Here is a 27,287-nt window from a genome sequence, read left to right as displayed (position 1 = left end):
ATCTTCATTTATGTGGACTGGCAGTTTTAAGTGACAGTTATCTTAATAACATAATTACTACAGGCCCAAAGCCAGAATGATGGATCTGCTGGTAGGAACAAACAGAAACATGATGAAAAGACCAGAAACACAAGTGAACTACTAGTCATCATTTTTTTCTCGAATAGTCTTTTATATATGTATACATGTTTGTGGTATATTGCCGCAGACCCTCTGAGTCCCTGTGTCTGCGTGGAACGGGTCTCTCGACGAGGGTGGGCAAAGCATGGATGAATGACAAACAGACACACACAGGAGAGGTCGTGTGGAATCTGAGTGTAATTTTCGAATCGAGCATCAGACTTTTTATGCAGAGGACAATAAGGAAGTTGGGTGACATATTCGCAAGGTACAATTGAGGTAAACTGAATCTTACATTAAAACAGAGGAATGCAAACACAAAAGGTCTAACGGGAACCACCTGGGATAGAATTCATTGATAACAGCTGGGATCAACAAGGGCTTCACTAAGATTCACTAATCTTAGAAGCCGGGGTCAAGGGCCCTTGCCATAGTTCCTATTTTAGTCTCTTGTATAGTCCACCTTCCCCTTAGGCCATTGTAAATACATGTGTATGGGTGTAACTCTGCTATGGTTTTAAGTATCTATTCTGGTTTCTCCTTTGGTCTGAAACTTCCTTCTTCCTTAGTGATGGTAAATTCCTGTGTAAGGGAGTGTCTTAGCTTTTACAGTCTTACTGAATTTCAAGCCCTTGATCTTGGTCAAGGACATTCTAGGACTGTTGGAACACTGGTGGAAGGCTTTAGCCATGTCAGAATTCAATTTTAAAAAGCACTTATAATAGGAAAATACTGAAAGAGAGCACGTGGATCCATACACTAGACTAACTCGAGAATGGGAGGCGGGAATGAAAAATTAATGTATGGGTAGAGAATGCTAGACTCCAGGAAGAGAGCTTCCTTGAAACTCTTTTGCCACATGAGTGACTTTTAAGCCTTTCGGCTTGTCCAGCTGACTCGACCAGAGAGCGTAGCAGTATATGTTTATGTTTGCAATGTGTTTTTACGCGAATAGAAACATGTCTGTGCAGGTAAGCATACTTACGTGTGTACATAAATGTGGAAACTGGGACAAATTTGGTATCATCCTTTACAAGCTCTCTATCCTATGATTTGAGCAAGGGTCCTGGAGCACACACCTTAGCGCTGTCTTTCTGGCATGCAAGAACCAAGACTTGCCTGTGTCTGCCTCCCTAATATTGGGATTAGATGTGCTTGCCACAGTTGATGTGCTGGTATGTTACTTTGGATGTAGGTGATGGGGATTTGACCCAGGACCTTGGTCTTTCTTTAAAGCATGCACTTTAGTGATTAGACTATTTCCCAAAACATGGCATAGATTTTTTTTTTTTAGCATGTCAAATCTATGGGTTAAAAAAGGTAATTTGTTTTTATGTGAAGTTCCTTGATCCACATAGATTTGACCTTAGTACAAGGAGATAGGAATGGATCGATTCGCATTCTTCTACATGTTAACAACCAGTTGTTCCAGCACCATTTGTTGAAAATGCTGTCTTTCTTCCACTGGATGGTTTTAGCTCCCTTGTCAAAGATCAAGTAACCATAGGTGTGTGGGTCTATTTCTGGGTCTTCAATTCTATTCCATTGGTCTACTTGTCTGTCACTATACCAGTACCATGCAGTTTTTATCACAATTGCTCTGTAGTAAAGCTATCTTTTGCTATCTTAGGTTTTTTGTTATACCAGATGAATTTGCAGATTGCTCTTTCTAATTCGTTGAAAAATTGAGTTGGAATTTTGATGGGGATTGCATTGAATCTGTAGATTGCTTTTGGCAAGATAGCCATTTTTACAATGTTAATGCTGCCAATCCATGAGCATGGGAGATCTTTCCATCTTCTGAGATCTTCTTTAATTTCTTTCTTCAGAGACTTGAAGTTCTTATCATACAGATCTTTCACTTCCTTAGTTAGAGTCACGCCAAGATATTTTATATTATTTGTGACTATTGAGAAGGGTATTGTTTCCCAAATTTCTTTCTCAGCCTGTTTATTCTTTGTGTAGAGAAAGGCCATTGACTTGTTTGAGTTAATTTTATATCCAACTGCTTCACTGAAGCTATTTATCAGGTTTAGGAGTTCTCTGGTGGAATTTTGGGGGTCACTTATATGTACTATCATATCATCTGCAGAAAGTGATATTTTGACTTCATCTTTTCCAATTTGTATCCCCTTGATCTCCTTTTGTTGTCGAATTGCTCTGGCTAGGACTTCAAGTACAATGTAGAATAGGTATGGAGAGAGTGGACAGTCTTGTCTAGTTCCTGATTTTAGTGGGATTGCTTCAAGCTTCTCACCATTTACTTTGATGTTGGCTACTAGTTTGCTGTAGATTGCTTTTATCATGTTTAGGTATGGGTCTTGAATTCCTGATCTTTCCAAGACTTTTATCATGAATGGGTGTTGGGTCTTGTCTAATGCTTTTTCTGCATCTAACGAGATGATCATGTGGTTTTGTCTTTGAGTTTGTTTATATAATGGATTGCGTTGATGGATTTCCATATATTAAACCATCCCTACATCCCTGGAATAAAACCTACTTGGTCAGGATGGATGATTGCTTTAATGTGTTCTTGGATTCGGTTAGCGAGAATTTTATTGAGGATTTTTGCATCTATATTCATAAGGGAAATTGGTCTGAAGTTCTCTATCTTTGTTGGATCTTTCTGTGGTTTAGGTATCAGAATAATTGTGGCTTCATAGAATGAGTTGGGTAGAGTTCCTTCTACTTCTATTTTGTGGAATAGTTTGTGCAGAACTGGAATTAGATCTTCTTTGAAGGTCTGATAGAACTCTGCACTAAACCCATCTGGTCCTGGGCTTTTTTTGGTTGGGAGACTGTTAATGACTGCTTCTATTTCTTTAGGGGATATGGGACTATTTAGATCATTAACTTGATCCTGGTTTAACTTTGGTACCTGGTATCTGTCTAGAAACGTCCATTTCCTCCAGGTTTTCCAGTTTTGTTGAGTATAGACTTTTGTAGAAGGAGTGAGTCTGGCTAAAGTTTTATCTATATTGTTGATTTTCTCAAAGAACCAGCTCTTCATTTGGCTGATTCTTAAAATAGAGAGCTAAAACATTCAAGGGGAAAAAAGACAGCATTTTCAACAAATGGTGCTGGCACAACTGGTGGTTATCATGTAGAAAAATGTGAAGTGATCCATTCCTATCTCCTTGTACTAAGGTCAAATCTAAGTGGATTAAGGATCTCCACATAAAACCAGAGACACTGAAACTTATAGAGGAGAAAGAGGGGAAAAGCCTTGAAGATATGGGCACAGGGGAAAAATTCCTGAATAGAACAGCAATGGCTTGCTCTGTAAGATTGAGAATTGACAAATGGGACCTCATGAAACTGCAAAGCTTCTGCAAGGCAAAAGACACCGTCAATAAGACAAAAGGACCACCAACAGATTAGAAAGGATCTTTACCTATCCTAAATCAGATAGGGGACTAACATATATTCAGGTGACAGCAGATGCTGGTGAGGATGTGGAGAAAGAGGGACACTCCTCCATTGCTGGTGGGATTGCAAGCTTGTACAACCACTCTGGAAATCAGTCTGGCGGTTCCTTAGAAAATTGGACATAGTACTCCCAGAGGATCCAGCAATACCTCTCCTGGGCATATGTCCAGAAGATGTCCCAACCAGTAAGAAGGACACATGCTCCACTATGTTCATAGCAGCCTTATTTATAATAGCCAGAAGCTGGAAAGAACCCAGATACCCCTCAACAGAGGAATGGATACAAACAATGTGGTACATTTACACAATGGAGTACTACTCAGCTATTAAAAAGAATGAATTTATGAAATTCCTAGGCAAATGGATGGACCTGGAGGGCAGCATCCTGAGTGAGGTAACTCAATCACAAAAGAACTCAAATGATATGTACTCACTGTTAAGTGGATATTAGCCCAGAAACTTAGAATACCCAAGATATAAGTTACAATTTGCAAAACACATGAAACTGAAGAAGAACAAAGTCCAAAGTGTGGACACTTTGCCCCTTCTTAGAATTGGCAACAAATCAGCCATGGAAGGAGTTACAGAGACAAAGTTTGGAGCTGAGACAAAAGGATGGACCATCTATAGACTGTCATATCCAGGGATCCATCCCATAATCACCCTCCAAACACTGACACTATTGCATACACTAGCAAGATTTTGCTGATAGCACCCTGATATAGCTGTCTCTAGTGAGACTATGCCGGGGCCTAGCAAACACCGAAGTGGATGCTCACAGTCAGCTATTGGATGGATCACTGGGCCTCCAATGGAGGAGCTAGAGAAAATACCAAAGGAGCTAAAGGTATCTGCAACCCTATAGGTGGAACAACATTATGAACTAACTAGTACCCCAGAGCTCTTGACTCTAGCTGCATATGTATCAAAAGATGGCCTAGTCGGCCATCACTGGAAAGAGAGGCCATTGGACTTGCAAACTTTATATGCCCCAGTACAGGGGGAACGCCAGGGCCAAAAAGTGGGAGTGGGTGGGTAGGGGAGGGGGGGGGAGGGTTTGGGGGACTTTTGGGATAGCTTTGGAAATGTAAATGAGGAAAATACCTAATTAAAAAAACTGATTATTTGAAAGACTTTGCTTTCTATTTGGAAATGTTTGTTGTTGTAGTTGTTGATGTACACGGTCATATCAAACTCTTAGGCACAAATATTGCAAGAAGTTATTGACTATGTTCAACTTTAAACTTTAAAATATATATATGTTAGTGCTCTCTTTGTGTATAGGATTTATTACATTGAATTATGAAGGGTTTAAGATAGCAGAAAAAACTTCATTTTTTTCTTAAGTATCCATCCTAAGTTAACCTTCCCTTAGAGGGACATGGCTCTCAACCCTTGAGGTTTGAGACAAATCAGCTGCAAAATAGAAACAGCAGCTACAGCTAGCTCATAACAACAGAATGGGCAAAGATAACATAAGTCATTCCCAGGTCAAGATGCCCCTTTTTGATGTATACTCCTTCCTTGTGCTTTGACCAGGTTTTATAAATGAATTAGCTTAAAGGCCAACATTCCTTTACTCTCTCATGAAATGCCAAGGCTTGGAAATCCTCAAGTTTTCTTTTTCTTTATAACTCCCCTGCCCCTAGACCTGGGGGCCACTCTCCTATCCTGTTGCATCAAAAAGGTCCGCGGCCCAAGCTCTTGAGCTTGAATAAAAACTCTCATGGGCTTGCATCGGAGTTGTGGTTCCTGGTGGTCTTTTGGGAGATTTTACAATCTGGGCACAACACTTACAGTGTAGGGGCCAGGTAATCCAGGAATGAATGCCTTGCATTGAAATGGCTGAGCATTTATTTACTTCATGAGTCTGGTTATCTCAGAAGTCCCAATTTGGTGTTGGAATCTGGGATGATTTCTGGTTATCTACTGCTTTTCAGTCTATGTTGGGATCCTGAAGAAGCTGTATTTAATATCTTTTGCAGCAACAGGCTATATGAACTTGGGTTTTAGTGGATTCCAGATGTAGTCAAATTGCTACCTAAGATGAACCATCACAATTTATAAGATAAAATTCATCAGAAAAGATGTCCTCTTATAAATCCAACACATTTTATAAGTTAACTAATTTCTCTAGAGATATTTAAGTTGCTCTGTTTTCAAAATTATAGTAGCAATAAATATATCACTATAATCAGCCAATCAGCACAGAAGTTAAAAGGAGGATATCTACATAAAAACAATGGGACTCCAAGGGTGGGTGAGATGGCTCAGTGAGTAAAGTCACCAGCATCTTGACTACCTGAGTTCTGTCCCAGAACACACATGGAGGAAAGAAAAGATCAACTATACCAGTTGTGCTCTGATCTCTACATACTTGTGGAGAAAGGTGTGTATGCAAAGACACACTCCTACAAATAAATATAAAATTTTTAAAAGGGAGAGGTAACAAAGTAAGCCTGTAAGACCTACCTTTATCATTTTAAAGTAATTTACTAAAAGCAGACACTTATGAATAAACACGTTGAAAGGTTAAGTGGAAAACCCAGTGCTATAATCCCATTTTAATGACAGAAGTGTGAGGATGCCTATGAAAGAATGCTGAAGACTATCAAAATTTTACCTTGAAGCTGCAGATATTGGTTGCAGAATAACTTGAAAAAAAACTTGAGGATTTCCACTAACCTAAGCGAATGAGAAGATAAGAAATGAGAAGAAAATCCAACCCAGTTTCAATCACTAAGCATTTCATTTCCTAGTTGTGAAATCATTTACTATGTATGCTTTCCAAAAATATGCTGACCAAACAGCCATGTTGAGGAAATATTATTAACAAAATATTACTGAGCTTTAAAGACTTGTAAGCTGAGAATAAAAAACTTCCTCAAAATTGACAATTACTCTTCTCCTTTCTTTTATCGGAGATCCTGTGCCAGTTTCTTTGACCACAAGGGGGCAGCATCTGAACACCTCCTCCCATTTCTCCCTGAGCTTCTGCCCTCATTTTCTCACACCAGCTAATGCCCAGTATGAGAAGAGAGGCGCTGGCTAAGTGATACCATCATGATAAACACTGACACACAGCAGAAAGATGTAAGTGTCCCCACTTTCAGAACTTTATTCTCTACTCTGTACCCAAATAATAACAAATAAAGAGTTTTTTAAAAATAGTGAATACAAGCTGGGCATGGTGGCACCCGCCTTTAATCCCAGCACTCGGGAGGCAGAGGCAGAAGGATTTCTGAGTTCGAGGCCAGCCTGGTCTACAGAGTGAGTTCCAGGACAGCCAGGGCTATACAGAGAAACCTTGTCTCGAAAAACAAACAAACAAACAAACAAAATAGTGTATCCAATTTTTGCAATATGAGCACATTAGGTGCATTGGGTGGGAACTTCCAGACTTCCAAGACACCTGACCTGAGATGTATGATACCGCTGGTTATTGTCTTGTGTAATGTCTATGTCTATTCTTGCTTTCGCTTTTGAGAAAGCCTCCAGGTATCTATATACGTGGCATGTAGTGGCTAAGAGCAGACCCACTGGAGGGTCACAGCTTCAGTGGTCAGGAAGATGTTTCTGCCCTCCCATCCCCAACCCTGGGTGGATAAAGTATCCACCTATCAGTTGGAAGAATTTTTGGTGAAGCTGGAGAGCTCCACCTACTGTTGCTTTCCTCCCTCTGCTGCTTTCAGTCTCTGAAGCGGGAGTCTGTGAATCTGAGGATTTATTTTTGTTTTCAATAGTGAAATAGCTCTTTTGTGCCTGTCTATTCTTTTTTATTGTGTTGTTTGGTCTTTATTTGTATTGGACTGTCATGGGTGCCATGGGACAGACTGTTTCTCACCTTAATCTTATTCTGACTCATTTTAAGGAAGTTAAGGCTAGGCACCATTCATTGCAGCTTGGAGTAGCCAGCTTTTGATGTTGGATGTCCACTGAATTGGGGACCTATCATATCCCTATGGTATCAGCAGTAGAAGATAAAGTGTTTCAAAAGTCTTCCCTCTTCCTCCCCCCACCCCCCAAATGCTATCTCACTAACAGGAATAGTCACAGGGTGTAACTGTGATCTCCCTGCATGGGGACGTGAGTTCCGAGAGAACAGGGATCCAAGCATGGACAAATTGTGCAGAAGAGGCCCCTAGTGGGCAGATGTATCCCCCACTGGAGCATGTCACAGTGCTCACTCATTTTGCTCAGTAAATGGCTATCCTTCTTGCTTGGAGAACTGCTCACTCCCTGTCTGAACAAATGTAGTCTCTGAGATGTGAAGGGTTAGGGTCTCCAGTGAAATCATCTTGTCATATTCAGCCCACAGAGAATCAAAAACTACTCCCTTCCATGTGTCTTAGGACACTTAGTGCAGTCACCTACTCAGTGACATCTCCAGGTCTACCCTCGGGCTCTTTTGGCTGGTCACAACAATAATTTTGCTGAGGTTTAGACATGTTAGTCAGGAAATTGATGAAAGTCCAGAGGCATTTTGTGAATGGGTCATGGCGGCTTTTCACTGCTATACACACATAGATCCTGAGAGAACAAATAATTCTATCACAGGAGCCCTGGCTTTCATCAATCAGTCAGTGCCAGACATTAGGATAAAGTTACTACAGAGGCAAGAAAGATTAAAAGAGAAGTTGTCTAGGGATCTAGTGGAAGTTGTAGAGAAGATATACAATAACAGAGAGAACATAGAAGAAAAACAGATTAAGACAGGCTAGAATTGAGATTTCTCTATAGTCTTTCTAGCCAGCAAAACCTTGGATCCAGGAGAAAGAAAACATCAAGCTTCAACAGATTGCTGAAGGAGGGGGAGTTAAAGGGGTCTTGACCCAAACTCTAGGGCCATGGAAATGACTGGTGGCTTATTTATCAAAGAAACTGGACCAAGTGGGCAGCAGGATGGCCACCTTGCCTGGGTGTTAATGCAGCCACACCACTGTTTGTTAAAGATGCAGATCAATTAACTTTGGGACAGAATTTGATAGTGATTACCCCCCCCATGCAATTGAAAGGGTACTCAAGTAACACCTGATTGATGGCCCAGTAATGCCTGCATGATTCATTATCAGACTTTACTAATCAACCCTGGTCAAGTTATTTTTCCAGCTGCCTGTTTCTGTGAACCCAGCGACTCTCCTACCCCTCCTGACTCCATCAATGTGGTGAGGTTCTACTCCAGTTATATATATAGTGTACTCGACATTACTTGAGGGACTTTCCTTTGCTGGAGGCACAGCAGACCTAGATAATGGATGGAAGCAACTTCATTCATGAGGGTCAGGGGAAAGCAGGGGTGGTGGTGACTACAGAAACAGAGATAGTTAGGACTCAGTCTCTCTCCAAGCACTTCAGCTCAAAGAACTGAGCTGATAGCATTAACACAGGCTTTAATCATGGCAAAAGGACTAGCTGTTAATATCTACAGAGATAGCCCTTATGGATTTGCAACCACTCATGTGCAAGGATAGGTTTACCATGAATGAGGGCTCCTAACACCAGAAGGAAGAATAATCAAAAATAAAGATGAAATTCTACAACTTATTAAAGCCCTCTGGCTGCCAAAAAATGGTAAACATTCATTGCCCAGAGCACCAAAAAGGAACAGTACCAATGATGTAACCTGGCTAACAAGGCTGCTAAGGAGGTAGCCTTAAAGGAAAAAGCCATCTCTGTGTTGGCCACTGTCCTACCTGAACCACCCAGAGCAACTTGTATGTACAGAAGAAGAAATTAAATGGGCTCATGGTGATTGACTGAAGGAAAGCTAATATTACCCACCTTTTTAACAAGAACTGTTCTCAGAAAAATCCACAGAGTCAACCACATGGGTGTAAGTTGAATGGCAGAGGCAGTCAGACAATCCAAAGTGACTTTCAAGGATATACAGAACACTCTTGAGAATATAGTAACAAACTGTAAAGCTTGCAAGCTGAGCAAAACTTCCAGCAACCCCAAACATCCAGATTGCTCACTGTGCAGTAAGAGACCAGGACACCTACTGGGAAAATTGATTTTACAGATGAAGCTGGGAATATACGGCTATACATATCTGCTTAGTATTTGTGGACACTTTCTCTGAATGGATAAAGGCATTCCCAAATAAGGCTGAGACAGCAAAGGTAGTGGCCAAGGAATTGCTGGAGGATATCTTACCCAGGTATAGATGTCTCCATATGATAGTGTATTAGTCAGAGTTCTCTAGAGTCACAGAACTTATGTGTAATCCCTATATAGTAAGGGAATTTGTTATAATGACTTACAGTCTGTAGTCCAACTCCCCAACAATGGTCAACTGTGAATGAGAAGTCCAAGGACCTAGTAGTTACTCAGTCCCACAAGGCTAATAGATTCCAACAGATGTTGTCCAGTAAATGCAAGCAGGCAAAGGAGTGGAAATCTTTCTTTTTCCAATGACCTTATGTAGATCTCCAACAAAAGGTATGGCCCAGATTGAAGGAATGTACTACCACACATGGATCTGAGACTTGTATTGTCCCAGGCTGACCTTGAAATCAGAGATCTCCTTGTCTTAATCCCTTGGGATTCATAGCCACTATGTGTCAAGATATCCATGTCAAGATAAAGATTAAAAACTCATGTCTCACAGCCTCAATCTGGATCGCAGGTGAGCCCTCCAATTCGGAATTGTAGTTCATTCCAGATGTAGTTAAGTTGACAACCAGTAATAGCCATTACAATTCACCCCTTGTCAACTTGACACAAATAATGTCTCATGTCCCTGTGAAAGAACATCAAAGTCATAAATATGCCTAACATGATTCTTTGTACAATCACAAACATACTTGGAACATTCTTTTAGTATCGCAACTTAAATATCACATCAGCAGGTCTTGGCCCTTTTCCTGGAGGAGCAGTTGGTCTGTGCCCTTCTTCATCATGTTTGGATTAGGCTGTTATAGTTTCCTATTGACTTTAATCCCAGGACATGGTAGTACTAAGAGATGCCCGAAGGGATCTCCTCTACTCCAGAAATAATCATTTTTACTTTTATTGTGGAGAGTCAATCCAATTTCTTCATGGTAATCTGGATCTATCATTCCCCCTAACACTGTTATTCCTTTCTTATCCTGCTGGCTTAAGGGCATTAGAAGCCCAAAATGAGCAGGAGGAAGTCTGAGCTTCCAATTCAAGGGAATGTTTGTTGTAGCTCCTGGTAGGAACACTCCCTCCTCTGGAGCCAAAACTTCTAGGCCAGCAGAACCTAAGGTTGTGGGGACATGAAGCAAAAATTTTCCTAGAGGGTCACTAGAAGTGATAGTAAGTGGAACTATTTCCTTTTCCACCCCTTGATTCCTGGAACCTTATGTTAAGCCCAAGCGTAACACCCATCTCGGCAACCATGGCCACTTTGCTCATGTGCCCATTGAGCAATGACAGGGATGGCTAGTGAAAGAGGCTGACTGTCCACAGAACGGGTCATTTTATCCACTTGATTACTGAACTCCTCCTCAGCTGAAGTCACCTTTTGGTGAGCATTTACATGGGACACAAATATCTTTATATCCTTTGCCCATTTGGAGAGATCTATCCACATACTTATCCTCCAGATGTCTTTTTCACGAATTTTCCAATTGTGAGCTTTCCAAGTTGCTTACTATCCAACCAATCCATTGGCTACAGCCCATAAGTCATTGAACAATCATACATCTGGCCATTTCTTCTTCCAAACAAACAGTAATACTATATGTACTGCCCGAAGTTCTGCCCACTGTGAAGATTTTACTTTACCTGTGTTTTTCAGGGTTGCCCTGGAAAGTGGTTGTAATGCTTCAGGTATCCACTTTTGAGTGGTGCCTGCATAGCGTGCAGAGCCATCAGTAAACCAGGTCCTAGTCTTCTCTTCTTCATTCAGTCGATCATAAGAAACATCCCATGAGGGTATAGGTACATTCTTGGCAGCAGATGGCATTGTAACAGGAGTAGAAACCATAGACATTTGAGCAACTTCTTTATGTAACTTGCTTATGCCTCCAGGACCTGCTTGGGCCTTATAACATTTATACCACTTCCATTTGATAATTTTCTGCTGCTCTGCATGTCCCACTTTACGACTTGGAAGGTCTAATAACACCCACCTCATGATGGGCAGTTCAGGTCACATGGTAATTTTGTGTCCTATTGCCAAATGTTCAGTTTCCACTAAGGCCCAGTTGCAGGCCCAGAGCTGTTTTTCGAAGGGAGAATAGTTTTCTGCAGATGATGGCAGAGCTTTGCTCCAGAATCTCAAAGGTCTCTTCTGTGATTCACCTACAGGAGCCTGCAAGAGGATCTAAACAGCATCTATACCCACCACCAGCACCTCAAGTACTATCAAGTCTGCTGGATCATGCAGTCCAAGTGGTAGAGCAGCCTGCACAGCAGCCTGGACCTGTTGAAGAACCTTCTCCTGTTCTAGGCCCCACATAAAGCTAGCAGATCTCTGAGTCACTTAAATGAGCCTGAGTAAGATGCCCAAGTGAGGAATGTGCTGTCTCCAGAATCCAAATAGACTCACTAAAAGTTCTGCTTCTTTCTTGGTGGTGGGAAGGGCCAGGTGCAATAACTTGTGTTTTTTCTTAGAAGAAAAATCTCTGCATTTCCCACATCACTGGACTCCTAAGAATTTCACTGAGGTAGATGGCCCTTGGATTTTGGTTAGATTTATTTCCCATTCCCTGACACACATATGTGTTACCAATGAGTACAAAGTGGTGTGACTTCCTGGTCACTTGGTCCAGTCAGCATAATGTCATTGATATAGTGCACCAATGGGATATTTTTTGGAAAAGACAGAAGATCAAGATCCCTTCTAACTAAGTTATGACACAGAGCAGCAGAGTTAATAAGTCACTGAGGCAAAACTGTAAAACAAACAAACAAACAAACAAACAAACAAACAAACAAAAACCTGCTGGCTTTTCCAACTGAAAGCAAATTGCTTTTGGTGGCCCTTACGGACAGGTACTGAGAAGAAGGCATTTGCTAAATCAATAGCTACCTACCAGGTACCAACAGATGTGTTCATTTGCTCAAGTAATGAAATTACATCTGGTACTGCAGCTGCAATTGGAGTTACTTCCTGATTTAGTTTTCGATAGTCAACTGTCATTCTCCATTATCCATTGGTCTTCTGCACTGGCCAGATTGGAGAGTGGCGGGAACCACTACCCCTGCATCTTTCAAGTCCTTCATAGTGGCAATAATTTCTGCAATGCCTCCAGGAGTACAATACTCTTTATGATTCACTCTTTTCTTTGGCAGAGCAACTCTATAAAGGCTTCCATTTAGCTTTTCCAAACATAACAGCCTTCACACCACAGGTCAATGTGAGAAGTCTGCCAATTTCTAAGTATATCAATCCCAATTATACATTCTGGAACTGGGGAAATGACCACTGGATGTGTTCCATCCAGTGTCTACTGTGGGCCAGACATCAGTCACAACTCCATTAATCACCTGTCCTCCATAAGCCCCTACTTTAACTGGAGGGCCACAATGTTTCTTGGGATCTCCTGGGATCAGCATCAATTCAGAACCAATGTCCAATTGACTCTAGAATGTCTGATTATTTCCTTTCCCCCACTGTACAGTTACCCTTGTAAAAGGCCATAGGTCCCTCTGGGGGAAAACTGGAGAAAAGATGATAGCAAACTTTTAGATGTCTTATCAAGCTCCTTCCTCAGGGGAGCCTGGACATCCCTTTATTCAATGTGTTCTGGGTCTGCAAACTGGCTCAAGTGTGGAAATTGATTCACTGTCCAAGATTGCCTTTTGCCACCATCCAATGTAGCCTTTCTTTCATTCATTTGAGAATATTTCTGCTTATACAGATCAAATAGATATGCAGTAGGCTTCCTATCTATTTCATGCCTGGAAACACCATGACTGATTAGCCAGTACTAAAGGTCCAAACAAGTCATGCCATTATAAATTTCACCTCTCCTTTGCTAATCATTATGAGCTATTTCATTATAAACGTTGTTTTGTCTATGCTGTCCATTATAATAACTACGATCACCTTGTCTCTGGTGATTCAATGCTGCTACCTCACCCTTGTTACCTTGGGGTCCAATTAAACCCCTTGCATTTAATTCATCTAATTGAGCAGTAGCATCTCCAATCCTAAGGTCTGGAACAAGGAAAAGGGCACGGACAAAACTCTTCAAATGTGCTGGTGCCTCTCTCATCAGTTTGTGTCTTATAGGACTCATGAAGGACATATCTTCTGGGCCTTCCAATTGGGGAGGATTGGGTTTTACAGAACATATACACATAGCATTGCAATTTCCCTGAGCCTTAAAATCCCTTAATTAACACTAAGCCAAATAATATTAGACATTTCCAACTCCTTTTCAGTAGGTCATCTTTTGATAAACACTTAAACCAAACAAACTTCTGACACTTTTTTTTTTAACTGTGTGTGCTTCCATATTAAACCTAGAATCTTTTGAGTGAAGACTCAGAGGGCCCATGTCAATAAACTCAGCCTGATCTACTCTTACATTCTTTCCACCATTATCTCATACCCTTAAAATATATTCCCACACATATTTCACAGACCTCTGTTTGAATGAATTGGCAAACTCATCAAGCTCCTTAGTGTAGCACATTTCCTCATGGACTAAACATTTTATCTCCCTTGTAGGGACCTGTTTTGCCTTGAATCTGCTTATAAGTAAGAAAGAAACTATTGGTGGGCCTTGAGAAACATCAATATTGTCTTGTCTGGCATTTTCTTCAGAGAAAGTCACTGCTGGTTTATCAGACTATGAGGGATTAATTTCTTCATGTGAAAAGGGCATTATTTCAAGGGGTGGAACTGATGGTCGAGCAACAAGCCAGCAAAATCATTTTCCGATTTTCTCCCCAATTTGTAGAAAGTTTTGTATACCAAATCACCTGATGTATCAAGACAATCAAAGATATTAGCTTCTTTAAGTTTGAAATGTATTTTCAATCACAGGTCTTCAATATTCTCTGAGCTCCCAGGAGAGAGAGAGTATCTGGAGAGGTTTCAGTAGTCGAAGGTGCTGGTGAATTCAGCCAATTCCAGATTCTTAAAAGATTCATCCTTATACTTCTGGTCCTCTAGAACCACTCCTGGCACCAACTTCTGTAGTAGTCAGGGTTCTCTAGAGTCACAGAACTTAAGGGTAGTCTCTATATAGTAAGAGAATTTGTTGATGACTTACAGTTTGTGGTCCAAATCCCCCAAAATGTTCAGCAATAGCTGTGAATGGAAGTCCAAAGATCTAGCAGTTGCTCAGTCCCACAAGGCAAGCATTTGAAGAAGAGTCTTCCTCCTTCCAATGTCCTTATGTAGGTTTCCAGCAGAAGGTGTGGCCCAGATTAAAGGTGTGTGCCATCTGCCTGGATCTGGGACTTGCTTTATCCCAGATGACCTTGAACTCAGAGATCTCCTTGCCTTAGTCTACTGGGATTCATAGCCACTATGCCTCAAGATCTCTATGCCAAGATCCAGGTAGAAACTTGCATCTCCCAGCCCCAAGAATAGGATCAATGGTGAGCCTTCCAGTTCTGGATTATAGATTGTTCCAAATATAGTCAAGGTGACAACTGGAAATAGTCACTACACTATCATATCATCTGCAAATATTGATACTTTGACTTCTACTTTTCCAGTTTGTATCCCCTTGATTTTCTTTTGTTGTCTTGTTGCTCTAGCTAGAGCTTCAAGTACAATATTGAATAGATATGGGGAGAATGGGTATCCTTGTCTTGTTCCCAATCTTAATGGTATTGCTTCAAGTATTTCTCTCTCCATTTAATTTGATATTGGCTCTTGGTTTGCTGTATATTGTTTTTGTTATGTTTAGGTATGGGATGTGAATTCCTTATCTTTCCCAAACATTTAACATAAAGGGGTGCTGCATTTTGTTAAGTGCTTTTTTTAGCTAATTTAAATCTAACTCACTTAACTGAGATGATCATGTGAATTTTTTTTTTTTTTGGAGTTTCTGTATCTAGTGAATTACATTAATGGGGTTTTGTACATTGAACCAACCTTATATCCCTGAGATGAAGCCCACTTGATCATGGTGAATGATGGTTTTGATGTGTTCTTGGTTTCAGTTGTCAAAAATTCTATTTAGTATTTTTTCATTGATATTCATAAATGAAATTGGTCTTGAAGTTCTCTTTCTTTTTAGGTTTTGTCTTTGTGTTTTAGGTATCAGAGTGATTGTGGCTTCATAGAATGAACCAGGTAGTCATCCTTCTGTTTCTTTTTTGGACTAGTTTGAGGAATATTGGTAGTACCACTTCTTCAAAGGTCTGATACAATTCTGCATTAAAGCTATCTGGTCCTGGGATTTTTTTTTTTTTTTTTTGGTTGGGAGGTTTTTAATGACTTCTATTTCCTTAGGGGATATGGTATTGTTTAAATAGTTTACTTGTTCTTGATTTAACTTTGGTATGTGGTATCTGTCTAGAAAATCATCCATTTCATCTAGATTTTCCAGTTTTGTTGAGTATAGGCTTTTTCAGTAAGATCTGATGATTTCTTGAATTTCCTCCATTTCTGTTGTTTTATCTCCCTTTTCATTTTTGATTTTGTTAATTTGGATAATGCCTCTGGGCCCTTTAGTTAGTTTGGTTAGAAGATTGTATATCTTGTTGATTCTCTCAAAGAACCACCTTTAAGTTTTGTTGATTCTTCGTATTAGTCTCATTGTTTCTATATGACTGATTTCAGCTATGAGTTTGACTATTTCCTGCCATCTACTGCTCTTGGGTGTGTTTCCTTCTTTTTGTTCTAGAGGTCTCAGTTGTGCGGTGAAGTTGTTATTGTAGGATCTCTCCACTTTATTTACAAGGGCACTTAGTGTTACAAATTTTCCTCTTAGAATCACTTTCATTGTGTCTCATAAGTTTGGGTATGATGGGTCATCATTTTCATTGAATTCCAGGAAGTCATTAATTCATTTTTTTAATTTCTTCCTTGAACAAGTTATCATTGAGTAAAGAGTTTCCATTGGTATGTAGGTTTTCTGTTGTTTTGTTGTTATTGAAGACCAGCCTTAGTCTGTGGTTATCTGATAGGATTATTTCAATCTTCTTGTATTGATTGAGGCTTGTTTTGTGACAGATTATATGATCTGTTTTGAAGAAAGAACCATGAGGTGTGAGAAGAAGGTATATTCTTTTATTTTAGGGTGTTCTGTTGATATCTGTTAAATTGATTTGGTTCAAAACCTCTATTAGTTTTGCCATGTCTCTGTTTAGTTTCTGTTTCAATGACCTGTCCATTAGTGAGAATTAGGTGTTGAATTATCTACTTACTATTGTGTGGGGTTCAATGTGAGTTTTTAGTAAAGTTTCTTTTATGAATGTGGGTGCCCTTGCATTTGAGGTATAAATGTTCAGATTTGAGACTTTCTCTTGGTAGATTTTTCCTTTGATGAATATCATGTGTCCTTCTTCATCTTGCTTGGTAACTTTGGTTGAAAATATATTTTATTGGATATTAGGATGGCAACTGCAGCTTGTTTCTCAGAACCACTTGCCTGGAAGATTTTTTTCTAGGCTTTTACCCTGAGGTAGTGTCTGTCTTTGTTATTGCAGATTGTTTCTTGTATGTAGAAAATGCTGGATCCTGTTTGTGTATCCAGTCTGTTAGCTTATGTCTTCTTAAATGTGAATTCAGTCCATTAATATTGAGAGATATTAAAGACAGATAATTGTTAGTTCCTGTTATATTTGTTGTTTTAGGTGGCATTATGCTCATGTGATTCTCTCCTTTTGGCTTTGCTATGAGATGATTAGTATCTGTTTTCTTCTTTGGGGTAGGTACCCTCATAGTTTTGGAGTTTTCCTTCTAGAATGTAGGGATGGATTGGTAGATAGATGTTGTTTGAATTTGGTTTTGTTCTATAATATTTTGATTTCTCCATCTATATTGATTAATAATTTTGCTGGATATTAGCCTGGGCTGGCCTTTGTGTTCTCTGAGAGTCTGCATGACCTCTGTCTAGGCTCTTCTGTCCTTTAGTGTCTCTGTTAAGAAGTCTACTGTAATTCTGTTATGTCTGTCTTTATATGTTACTTGGCCATTTTCTTTACAGCTTTCAATATTACTTCTCTTTTTTTCTGTGCATTTAGTATTCTGACTTTCCTGATTTCTTTCATAGGTTTTCCATTTCAAGGGTTGCCTCCATTTGTGTTTATTCTTTCTACTTCCACTTTTAGGTCTCAGACTGCTTTGTTCAATTCCTTCACCTGTTTGATTGTGGTTTTTTATATTTCTTTAAGGGATTTATTTATTTTCTCTTTAAGGGTTTCTACGTGTTTACCTGTATTTTCTTATATTCTTTCAGTGAGCTATTCATACCCTCCTTAAAGGACTCATTTATCTTCATGAGATAGAATTCTAGGTCAGCTTCCTGATTTTGTTGGTGTTTTGGTGTATCCAAGCTTTGGTGTGGTGGGAGAACCAGGTTCTGATGATATCAAAGTATTTTGGCTTTTGTTATGGTGTTGGGCTTGCCTCTCACCATCTGGTTATCTCTGGTCTTTGCTGGTATGGGTGTCTCTCTGGAGCCTGCCTCCTTTGCCCCTGGGTTGATTCTGGTCTTCTGGTAGGCCTGTGACCCTGGATGTAGCATACCTTCTATGGGGCCTTCAGATTGTGAGGTCTTCAGAGGGGCAGGGAAGCTGCTGATCTGTTGCCCTGGCTACAGCAGATCTCCTGGAGGTCTTCAGACTGTTGGGTCTTCAGAGTACCAATCAAGATGTTGTTCTGTGTTTAGCTGTTGTCCTGGGAGATTTTAGTCTGTGAGGTCTGTTAACTGTGTGCAGCAGAACTCCAGAGAGCCTTTCAAATTGTTAAGTCCGTTGCTGTGCATGCAGTGGAGCTCATGGGAGGTCTTCAGACTGTGGTGTTAAATGCCCAGTTGCCCTGCATGCAGCAGAACTCCTGGAATGCCTTCAGGCTGTGATATCATCAGTGGAGCACACAAGCTGGTGGTCTACCCTGAGGGAAGACACTGGTAGGGAGGGGCATGGAATTTGTGGGTCAGGGGTTGGGGGAGTGATGGGTCCTGAGTCTATGGGTACCATAAGACTCCCAGCAGCTGTGGTTCGTCTGAAGGGTTGCTTACCAGTTGCCCTGCATGCACTGGGCTTCCTTGGATGCCTTCAGGGAACCAGACAAGCTTAAAAATCTGTAATTTTTTTCAGTTAGCAATGTTGGAGAATTCTAAATCATTAGACAAAACAGGTGCATTTCTACAAAATTGGACTAAGAAGAATGCCAGAAAGCTATTAATTGGCAATAACATTGGAAATAAAGAACTGTTGAAGAGCCCAAAGTAATTCCAAGCCTTGGTCTGCTGCCTGAATGTTAACATCTTTTTGCCCTACACTCTCTTAAGTTACAGTAAAAATCACTGGACTATGTAGCTCCATAAAGTTGAGATAAGATTGCTGCCTTGTTTAAAAAAGTCTTGAGCCTGTACAAACATCATGGTATCATATGACGTTATTCAGAGGACATGAAGCAAGGTGCCAGGGACATGGCTCAGTCTCCAAGGGGAACTCGCTTGTTTAATTCATAATGCCAATATACAACTGGATAACAAATTCACACTATCCACCTCTCTTTTTGTTCCCATTCTACAAATATGTTATACAATTTCCCTTTGAGAACTCAGTTCAGATCTGGAACTGATGCTCCCTGAATGCTCAGAAAATAAAGCTTCATTTTTTATACTTCCATATCTAAAGTGAGTTTCTTAGCTTTGATGTCCAACTCAGTACTGTGAACATACTTACAAAGGATACAGGCCTTTTCTCATTATAAACTAAAGAGAAGACAAAGAAAGAAAAGTCCATGTTAATGGACAAGAAGTTGCTAAGAACATGGTATCAGCATTATGCAAATTAATTACAAAATCCATAATTTTAATTTTTAATTAATGGAAAGTAAAATTATAAAAATTTAAAATAAATTAATAATACATTAAAATTAAGGTATTACCTGCCATACCTCCAGATATTCCAGTGTCATTCACTATAAGATTACAAGCAAAGCTATTCTAGAATTCATAAAGAATTGTAAAAGCCTTGGGCTAAACAAAACAATAATAAAAAAGAACAGCTGGGTGGGGTGGTGCACGCCTTTAATCCCAACACTCAGAAGGCAGAGGCAGGCGGATTTCTGAGTTTGAGGCCAGCCTGGTCTACAAAGTGAGTTCCAGGACAGCCAGGGCTACACAGAGAAACCTTGTCTCAAAAAACCTAAATAAATAAATAACATAACATAAAATGAAAAAATAAAAAAGAACAGAGATGTAACATTCCCACTTGTAAAAACTCATTACAATGTTGTCATAATCAAAATTGTGTGGTAGTATAATGGTTGACAATCAACAACACAGTGGTATCAAATAAACACTATAGAAATAAGTATGCACAAGTGTTTAAATGATCTCTTTTAAGGGATTAAAACCCATTTATGAAGGAAAGGACTCTGTTGGCACACTGTGTATTCTCACACTATCCATAGTTATGGAATGAAGATAGGTCTTTATTTTATATGATAGATGAAAGTTAACTCAAGCCTGGCAATGGTGGCACATGCCTTTAATCCCAGCACTTAGGAGGCAGAGGCAGGCAGATTTCTGAGTTTGAGGCCAGCCTGGTCTACAGAGTGAGTTCCAGGACAGTTAAAGCTACACAGAGAAACCCTGTCTAGAAAAAAAAAAGTTACCTCAATATTCAAGAAACAGAAAATAGCAGTTGAACTTTAATTGAAATCTGGGCCAAATATTAAAAGGAAATGTTGGCTCAAACTTCATAATTTAAGAAATGGCAATGATTTCATTGCTATGTGAAGTGATATTATATGCACTGTGCTTGAAAACATGTGTGAGAATTCCCTCAAAGCTTCTAATTGTTGAACTACAAGGACACCACTCAAACTACACAATTTAGTTTGGATATTAATTATTTAGAACATGTGTCCAGTTCCACATGCTTAAGGATTTAGACAACAGGACTTCCCTGACCACAGAGGTCACTCACAAGTTCCAGAGCTGTAAATCATTCTCACTTCTGTCTGAATTACAAACAGAATTACAGGGGTCTCACCACTTTATCTATGTTACAGTCAAAAATTTTCTCATGTAGAGTATAAAATTCAATGCAAGCCAGGTTTATTAAGTTATGATAAATAGTGCAGTACAGAAAGAAGTAGAGAAGAAATCTATAATACAAACCATGTATATATGTACATGTGTATGTGTCCCTGTGTGTGTCTGCAATGAATCATGCCCCCAATCAATGTCAATTATCAATAATTCAATAAACTTAGTCTGAAAAGGGATGCTTCAGACTCTGACAATCTAGAAATAAAGGCGAATTATTTCTCCAAGGTCAGAACTAAGAGCCAATTTGGAAGTTATAACTTCCATGATCAATTGCAGTAATGATAATGATCAAGTTACACATACTTACTTTGCTGCTTACTGGTATACATATGGATCTAGTGAATTCCTACCATTTTTCTCGATATGTTACGTAGTTTTAATAGTAATACATGGTTTGGAGGTGATAGGTTATTAAAATTAAATGTGATTGATTTATAGCTGATTGTCACTTCCCAGAGTTGAACACGAGAAAAAATGACCTACACACTTACTTGTATAGCTATGAATCTTTTCTATGATTTTCATTTGATATCTAAAGAAGGAAAGATTCTTACTTACGATCAGTTTACTAAGATGCAGAATTTTGTGGTGGTTAACTATTGTCTTGAATTTCTACAACAATCACACGGCTTTGCTATTTTTCATTTTATCACTTTTGAAGCACGTTCTGGGTTCACTTTTCTCAGATAGGAAATTAAACAAGATGTGACAGATGAGCAGGAAGAAACGCTTCATTCTTCTGTGGAAGGTCTGGGCAGACACAGGAATAGACTGCACATAAGCTATGGATAGGTTTCAGAAATAGACCTCCATGATAAACTCACCAATACTAAAGTCATATGAGGATGTGGGTATCACTTTCCAGTATTTGTAATCTATCTAACACAGTTCATTGTTTTAAATGTAAGGACGGATAAATTTTAAATAATTAATCCAAAGTCTACTCTAAGATACAGTATCAGAGAATAACTGGCAATGGATACTGAAAGGTAGGCTGCTTTTGTCTTTTATTGCAAACCTGTAGTCTAACATGAAAAATATAACAAAGCAATTTTTACAATGACATTTTTATTCTATCTTGATGGATGGAAATGATTTTAGGTACCTAAACTTCTAAACAAAGCACTTTATGTTCCATTTTTCTCTCCACTCACTCACAGCTTCATATGGCACAGGGACAAAGCTGTGTGAATGGGGGTGATAGAAAGTGGAAGTCTTCTCACTGTGTATTACTCTGGAGGGATATGCTTGTGGTAAAAGAAAGAATACAAAGAAAGAAGAAAGCAAAAAGAAAGAAAGGATCAGTTTCAATAATGATATAATCAAGTTAAGCATATTTTCTTTGCTGCATACTCATATACTTGTGAATCTAGTATATTCTTTCTCATTCCTCCTCATGATGTCAAGTAATTTTGATGATAATACATGCTTTGGGGGTGATAGGATATCAAACTGAAATGTGATTGTTTTATAGTGGGGATTGTCATCTCACTGTACACATGGATGAATGATCTCCACACTTACCTGTATAAATTGCCTCACTAGGAAGGGAAAGTGAATATTGAGCCCAATTTTAGAAGCAGACTACACCTTTCTGCTCAAGAATTTTTGTACATACTTACTCAATCCCTCTCCAAAGAAGCTGATCTCAAATATCACTCTCCCTCTTATTCATCCAAAATTATCTTTGTGCATTTGAAGTCTTGACAAGAAGATCCAGATGGAAGTAATCATGATTAATAAGAATTATCCTTTTTCTCTAGTGTCACGAACTAGAAACTGACTATGGTGGTAGATTTTGTAGTTGTTGTCGTTTGCTTGTTTATTGTAATCTCAGCATGGACAACCTGGAAGCCACACTATCTCTTGTTCCAGAACAGCTGAGGAAAAAGGGTTTGAGACCACTGTAGACTACCACCAGAGTTCAAAGAAGTACAGATACAAAAGGAGACAAGGAGAGGGGGAGTGAGGGAAGAAGTGAGGGAGATGTGAGGGAATGAGGGAGGAGAAAAGGGAGGGAGGTGGAAGGGAGGAAGGGACAGAGGGAGAGAGAAGGGAGAGACAGAGGATACAACAAGCAAGACTAGATAGATATAGGTAGCTGCTTGTATTCTCATGCTAATTATCTTCCCCCCAAAACTGTTTACACGGGGCCAGCATACAGCTTCTGGAAACCTTCCCCTTGTTGGTTCTGATTGGTAAATAAAGATGCCAACAGCCAATAGTTGGGGAGGACAGACAGAGGTGAGGTTTTAGGATTCCTAGCCTTGGGATTGGGAGGAGGCAAAGAGGAGATCCACCATGCTGGGAGAGTGTGGAGGAAAGGAGAGATGCCTGAGAAGTGTGCAGGACAGAGAGGCATAGCTGTCATGTGAGAGAGCTGAGAAAGCAAGGCACCCACCTGGGTTCAGGGCAGCCAAGATAGAGCATGCAGTTAGTAAGTAATAGCTCTGGAATAACCACGTGGATGTTAGGCAATGGCCCAGCTATTGAGCTGTTTAAGGCATATTAAAATATGAAGGCTATGTGTCTGAGTTTCATTTGGGGACATGAGCCTCTGGGGCAGATAGTGTCCTCGTGCCAGGATTTATTAATTAATTAATAATTATTTCAGCAGATATAATCTGCTATATTACATAACATTTTGAACATGGGATGGAAATGAATTTTTCATAAGAGCAAGGTAGACTTAGTCTTATTAAAGAGGATAAAGCTTTTTTTCTTACAGACGTGGGCTTAATTCATTTAATAATAAAAGGGTAGAACCTTCTCGGCAAAAGAGAAAACAGGCCTACAAATTAATGCTTTACTTAATCTGTTGCTGTTAAGGAACAGGTGTTAATAACCAAAGCCAGCAGATTTTAACCACAGACTAAGCCAGAAAGGTTTTAGGTTTTTTTTACCCCATATAAGCAAGTTTACCATTCAACATACTTAGAGAGTTTAAAGGCAAGATATCATCATTCTCTGTCTAAGTCCAGTCCTGTTTCCCACTTCAGCACATTCCAAACTGGGAAGGCTTTAGGTATAAGTTATATTTATTTTTAACTCAGGCATCCAATAGTTAATTAATATTTAGTTGGGTATAGAGCTGTTGGGCTGAAATTATAACTAGCCAATACATTGAAATGTTGAGGTACAAAATGGATAGAAAAAACAAGAAATAAAAGAAAATACTGACTATAATAATTGCCTTAAATATAGAATTAAAATTTCCAAGTTTTAATGAAACCATTTTAGACTAGTTAGAAATTGGTAGTAGGAGTCACCTATTAATAATGAAACATCCTAAAACATGACTTTTCTCTGAAGAAATCATAGTCTTCTTCCAAATGATTAAGAGCAAGCCACCTGCAAAATTTGAAACACATATATTTGAAGATAGTTAACAAAATATAAACTCTATGAGAATATCAAAATACATAAATGAATTCTTTTTTCTAATTATTACATTTGCAACATATTAGATCTACATGATTTAGATTTGGAAAACTATGTAAGAAACTCCATTTTCTTGGGCAATCCGACAGCACAGCAAATGCTCCTTAACTGAGAATCATAACTAGTATAAATTTATCAGGTAATACTTTAGCTATAATGTTGTATAGAAAATAATGAGTGGTTTCTAAATATGATAATTTAGTTTGAAAAACCTTTAAGACACAGTGAAATTCTTCCTGTTCCTACTTAGGACATTGGCTTACTATGTAAATACTTTCTGAAAGGAACATTTGTTTCTACATGACTGACTTCAAAATGAAATTCTGGCAACTAAATGTCCTTGAGACTTAGAGTCAGTCTATGCAAAGATAAACAGTAGCCCATTGTTGCGTCCACCATCCACTGGTTCTCCTTAAAGCAGTTTACTCAGGCAGATTCTCTCTTCAAATCCCCCAGCCTCGGGGTACAAGCGTTTTTTTATCCACTCAAGCCACAACCACGCCTCAACCAATCACCACAGGTCACATCAACTCACCAGGCAGGCTTGCTCAGCCAATCAGGGATTAAGGGCAAGCCATCCACCAAATATGGGCTTGTTTACTGCCTGGCATAGATTTCCATCCGGGTGGCCAAGGAGTCCAGAATGGCTTCCCACAACCCATGAATCTACAGTTGTCTCTAATATTAAATACATCAAAATGTTTAAATATGTAATTATTGGAATTATTATGTGTTCATCATTTTAGCATTTAAAGGTATTTGTGTACCTGAATGAATTTATGTATATCGTGTGTATACAGGATCCTGCAGAAGCTAAGAGAGTGCCTTTGGTCTTTGAGAACTGGAGTTGAAAGTGTCTGTGAGGGAGATATACAGAACATGCTGATCTTACCCTCACCAAGGTCAACCCCAATGCTACAAAATACATTGTGTTACATATTAACTATGCTTTCTTATGGGACCTGATGAATACTCTTCAAATCTTCAGGAAAAGAAACTGCTAGTTTACCTGTAAGCAAGCGGAGTGCTGGTAGCTTCCCGTAATTTTTCAAATGATGCTATATTTGAGATTAAGAAATTTGACCTTCATCCGTTAGGACCCTCCAGTCACCACAGTGCTCACCAGAGAGGATGGGCTCAAGTACTACACAGGATGATGCACACTGTGCGCCAGATGGAGCTAAAGGCAGATCAACTGTATAAGCAGAAAATTATTCGTGTTTTCTGTCACTTGTGCAATGGTCAGGAAGCCTGCTGTGTGGACCTGGAGGCTGGCATAAACCCCACAGACCATCTCATCCCCGCCCATTGTGCGCATGGCTTCACCTTCACCTGGAGCCTGCCTGTCTGTGCAGTTCTTGCGGAGCTAACAGCACGAAGAGAAGGCTGTGCTAAAGGGAAAGGCGAACCAATGCACATGTACGCCAAGAACTTCTATGGGGGCAATGCCATCGTTGGAGGTCAGGTGCCTCTGGGAGCAGGGATTGCTCTGGCCTGCAAGTACAATGGAAAAGATGAGGTCTGTTTGACAGTATATGGCGATGGTGTGGCTAACCAGGGTCAGATATTTGAAGCTTAAAATATGGCAGCATTGTGGAAATTACCTTGTATTTTCATCTGTGAGAATAACTGCTATGGCATGGGAATATCGGTTGACAGAGGAGCAGCCAGAACGGACTACTACAAAAGAGAAGATTTTATTCCTGGACTGAGGGTAGATGGAATGGATATCTTGTGTGTCCAAAGGAAACAAAGTTTGCAGCTGCCTATTACAGGTCTGGTAAGGGTCTATCCTGATGGAGCTACTTACTGCTACCATGGACATAGCATGAGTGACCCTGGAATAAGTTACCGCACTCGAGAAGAAATCCAGGAAGTAAGAAGTAAGAGCGACCCTATTATGCTTCTCAAGGATAGACTGATGAACAGCAATCTTGCAAGTGTTGAGGAATTAAAGGAGATTGATGTGGAAGTGAGGAAAGAAGTCGAGGATGCTGCCAAGTTTGCCACGGTTGATCCAGAGCCCCGTTGGAGGAACTAGGCTATCGCATCTACAGCAGTGAGCCTCCCTTTGAAGTTCGTGAGGCCAACCAGTGGATCAAGTTTAAGTCAGTCAGGTAATGGGAGACTGTTTGATGTATAGGTGTGCCTCATCCGGTGTAAGGAACAATTTGTGCTCTCAAGTTTGACAGAAAATACCCAGACAACAAAAGTCTTGAAAACATGTAAATTAAGGGAGAGTAAAATTGCATGCAGTTTGTACATTGTTGTATTCTGTGTACTCATATGAATAAGAGTGTATTAGATTTGTATAGGATTTGAGATGGGTAATGCAGAGTTTATGACCTGCCTTCATCATATCCTGGGTCAGTTACTAAAAGGAAGAACTCTGCCGTTTGGTGGTGTGATCATAGCTATGAATGCCCTCATGGAAGCCTGCTAGAGAAATGCAGAGCATAGGTAGAACTGTAGCAACCACCACGAATAGTGGAGGCTGGGCTCAGGTTGGTACTGACCATCATGTCTGATCAAAGGCTACATAAAATCATGTGTCTTAAAATAAGGGTACTTTAGTCACTTCAAAAGTAAAATAATTTAATTTTCTCCATTTAGACATTTAACAAACATGAAATTGTACTCCCATTGCAAGGCATACTTTTTAAACTTTCACATTTAAGTAATTACACTAGTTTATAAAATATGTATGCTTTATCTTTCCAGAAACTGCTATAAGACATATTGACATTTTAAACACTAGGTCAGAGTTAGCATTACTTACAATCTTGTTTATAAACAAATATGCTCTAAAATCACACGTGCTTGAATTCAATGAACAGTGGTCTTTCAATATAAACGTAGGGTTTGTGTGTATGCTAACAGAAGCTATAATCATGAGCAGATGTAGGGTAATTTTTACTCATTCTCCCCGGCTTGGCTCACTGTGAAGACTCCTGCATTTGTCTTCAGTGCTGGGAGACTGCATGCCAGAGCCTACAGAGGACACCACCACTGCAAAGCAATAATATGCAAAAGAAAAGCAAACTTGAAACCAGCCATCAACTCTTCAAATGTAATCTCTAACTTAAAAGCAAAAGTATGTCACCTTTTTCTGGACGCGGTATGCTA

The 27,287-nt window shown here is 39.6% G+C and overlaps 1 pseudogene; it reads left to right on the top strand.

The window, feature by feature from the left end:
- The first annotated feature begins 1,079 nt into the window (after positions 1-1,079).
- LOC110303457 (pyruvate dehydrogenase E1 component subunit alpha, somatic form, mitochondrial-like) lies at positions 1,080-26,282 on the top strand (annotated as a pseudogene).
- Positions 26,283-27,287: the final 1,005 nt, after the last annotated feature.

Source organism: Mus caroli, unplaced genomic scaffold (genome assembly GCF_978045245.1).
Source record: "Mus caroli unplaced genomic scaffold, Mus_caroli_1 scaffold_9, whole genome shotgun sequence".
NCBI lineage: Eukaryota > Metazoa > Chordata > Mammalia > Rodentia > Muridae > Mus > Mus caroli.
This window is presented reverse-complemented; position numbering and strand designations above follow the sequence as displayed.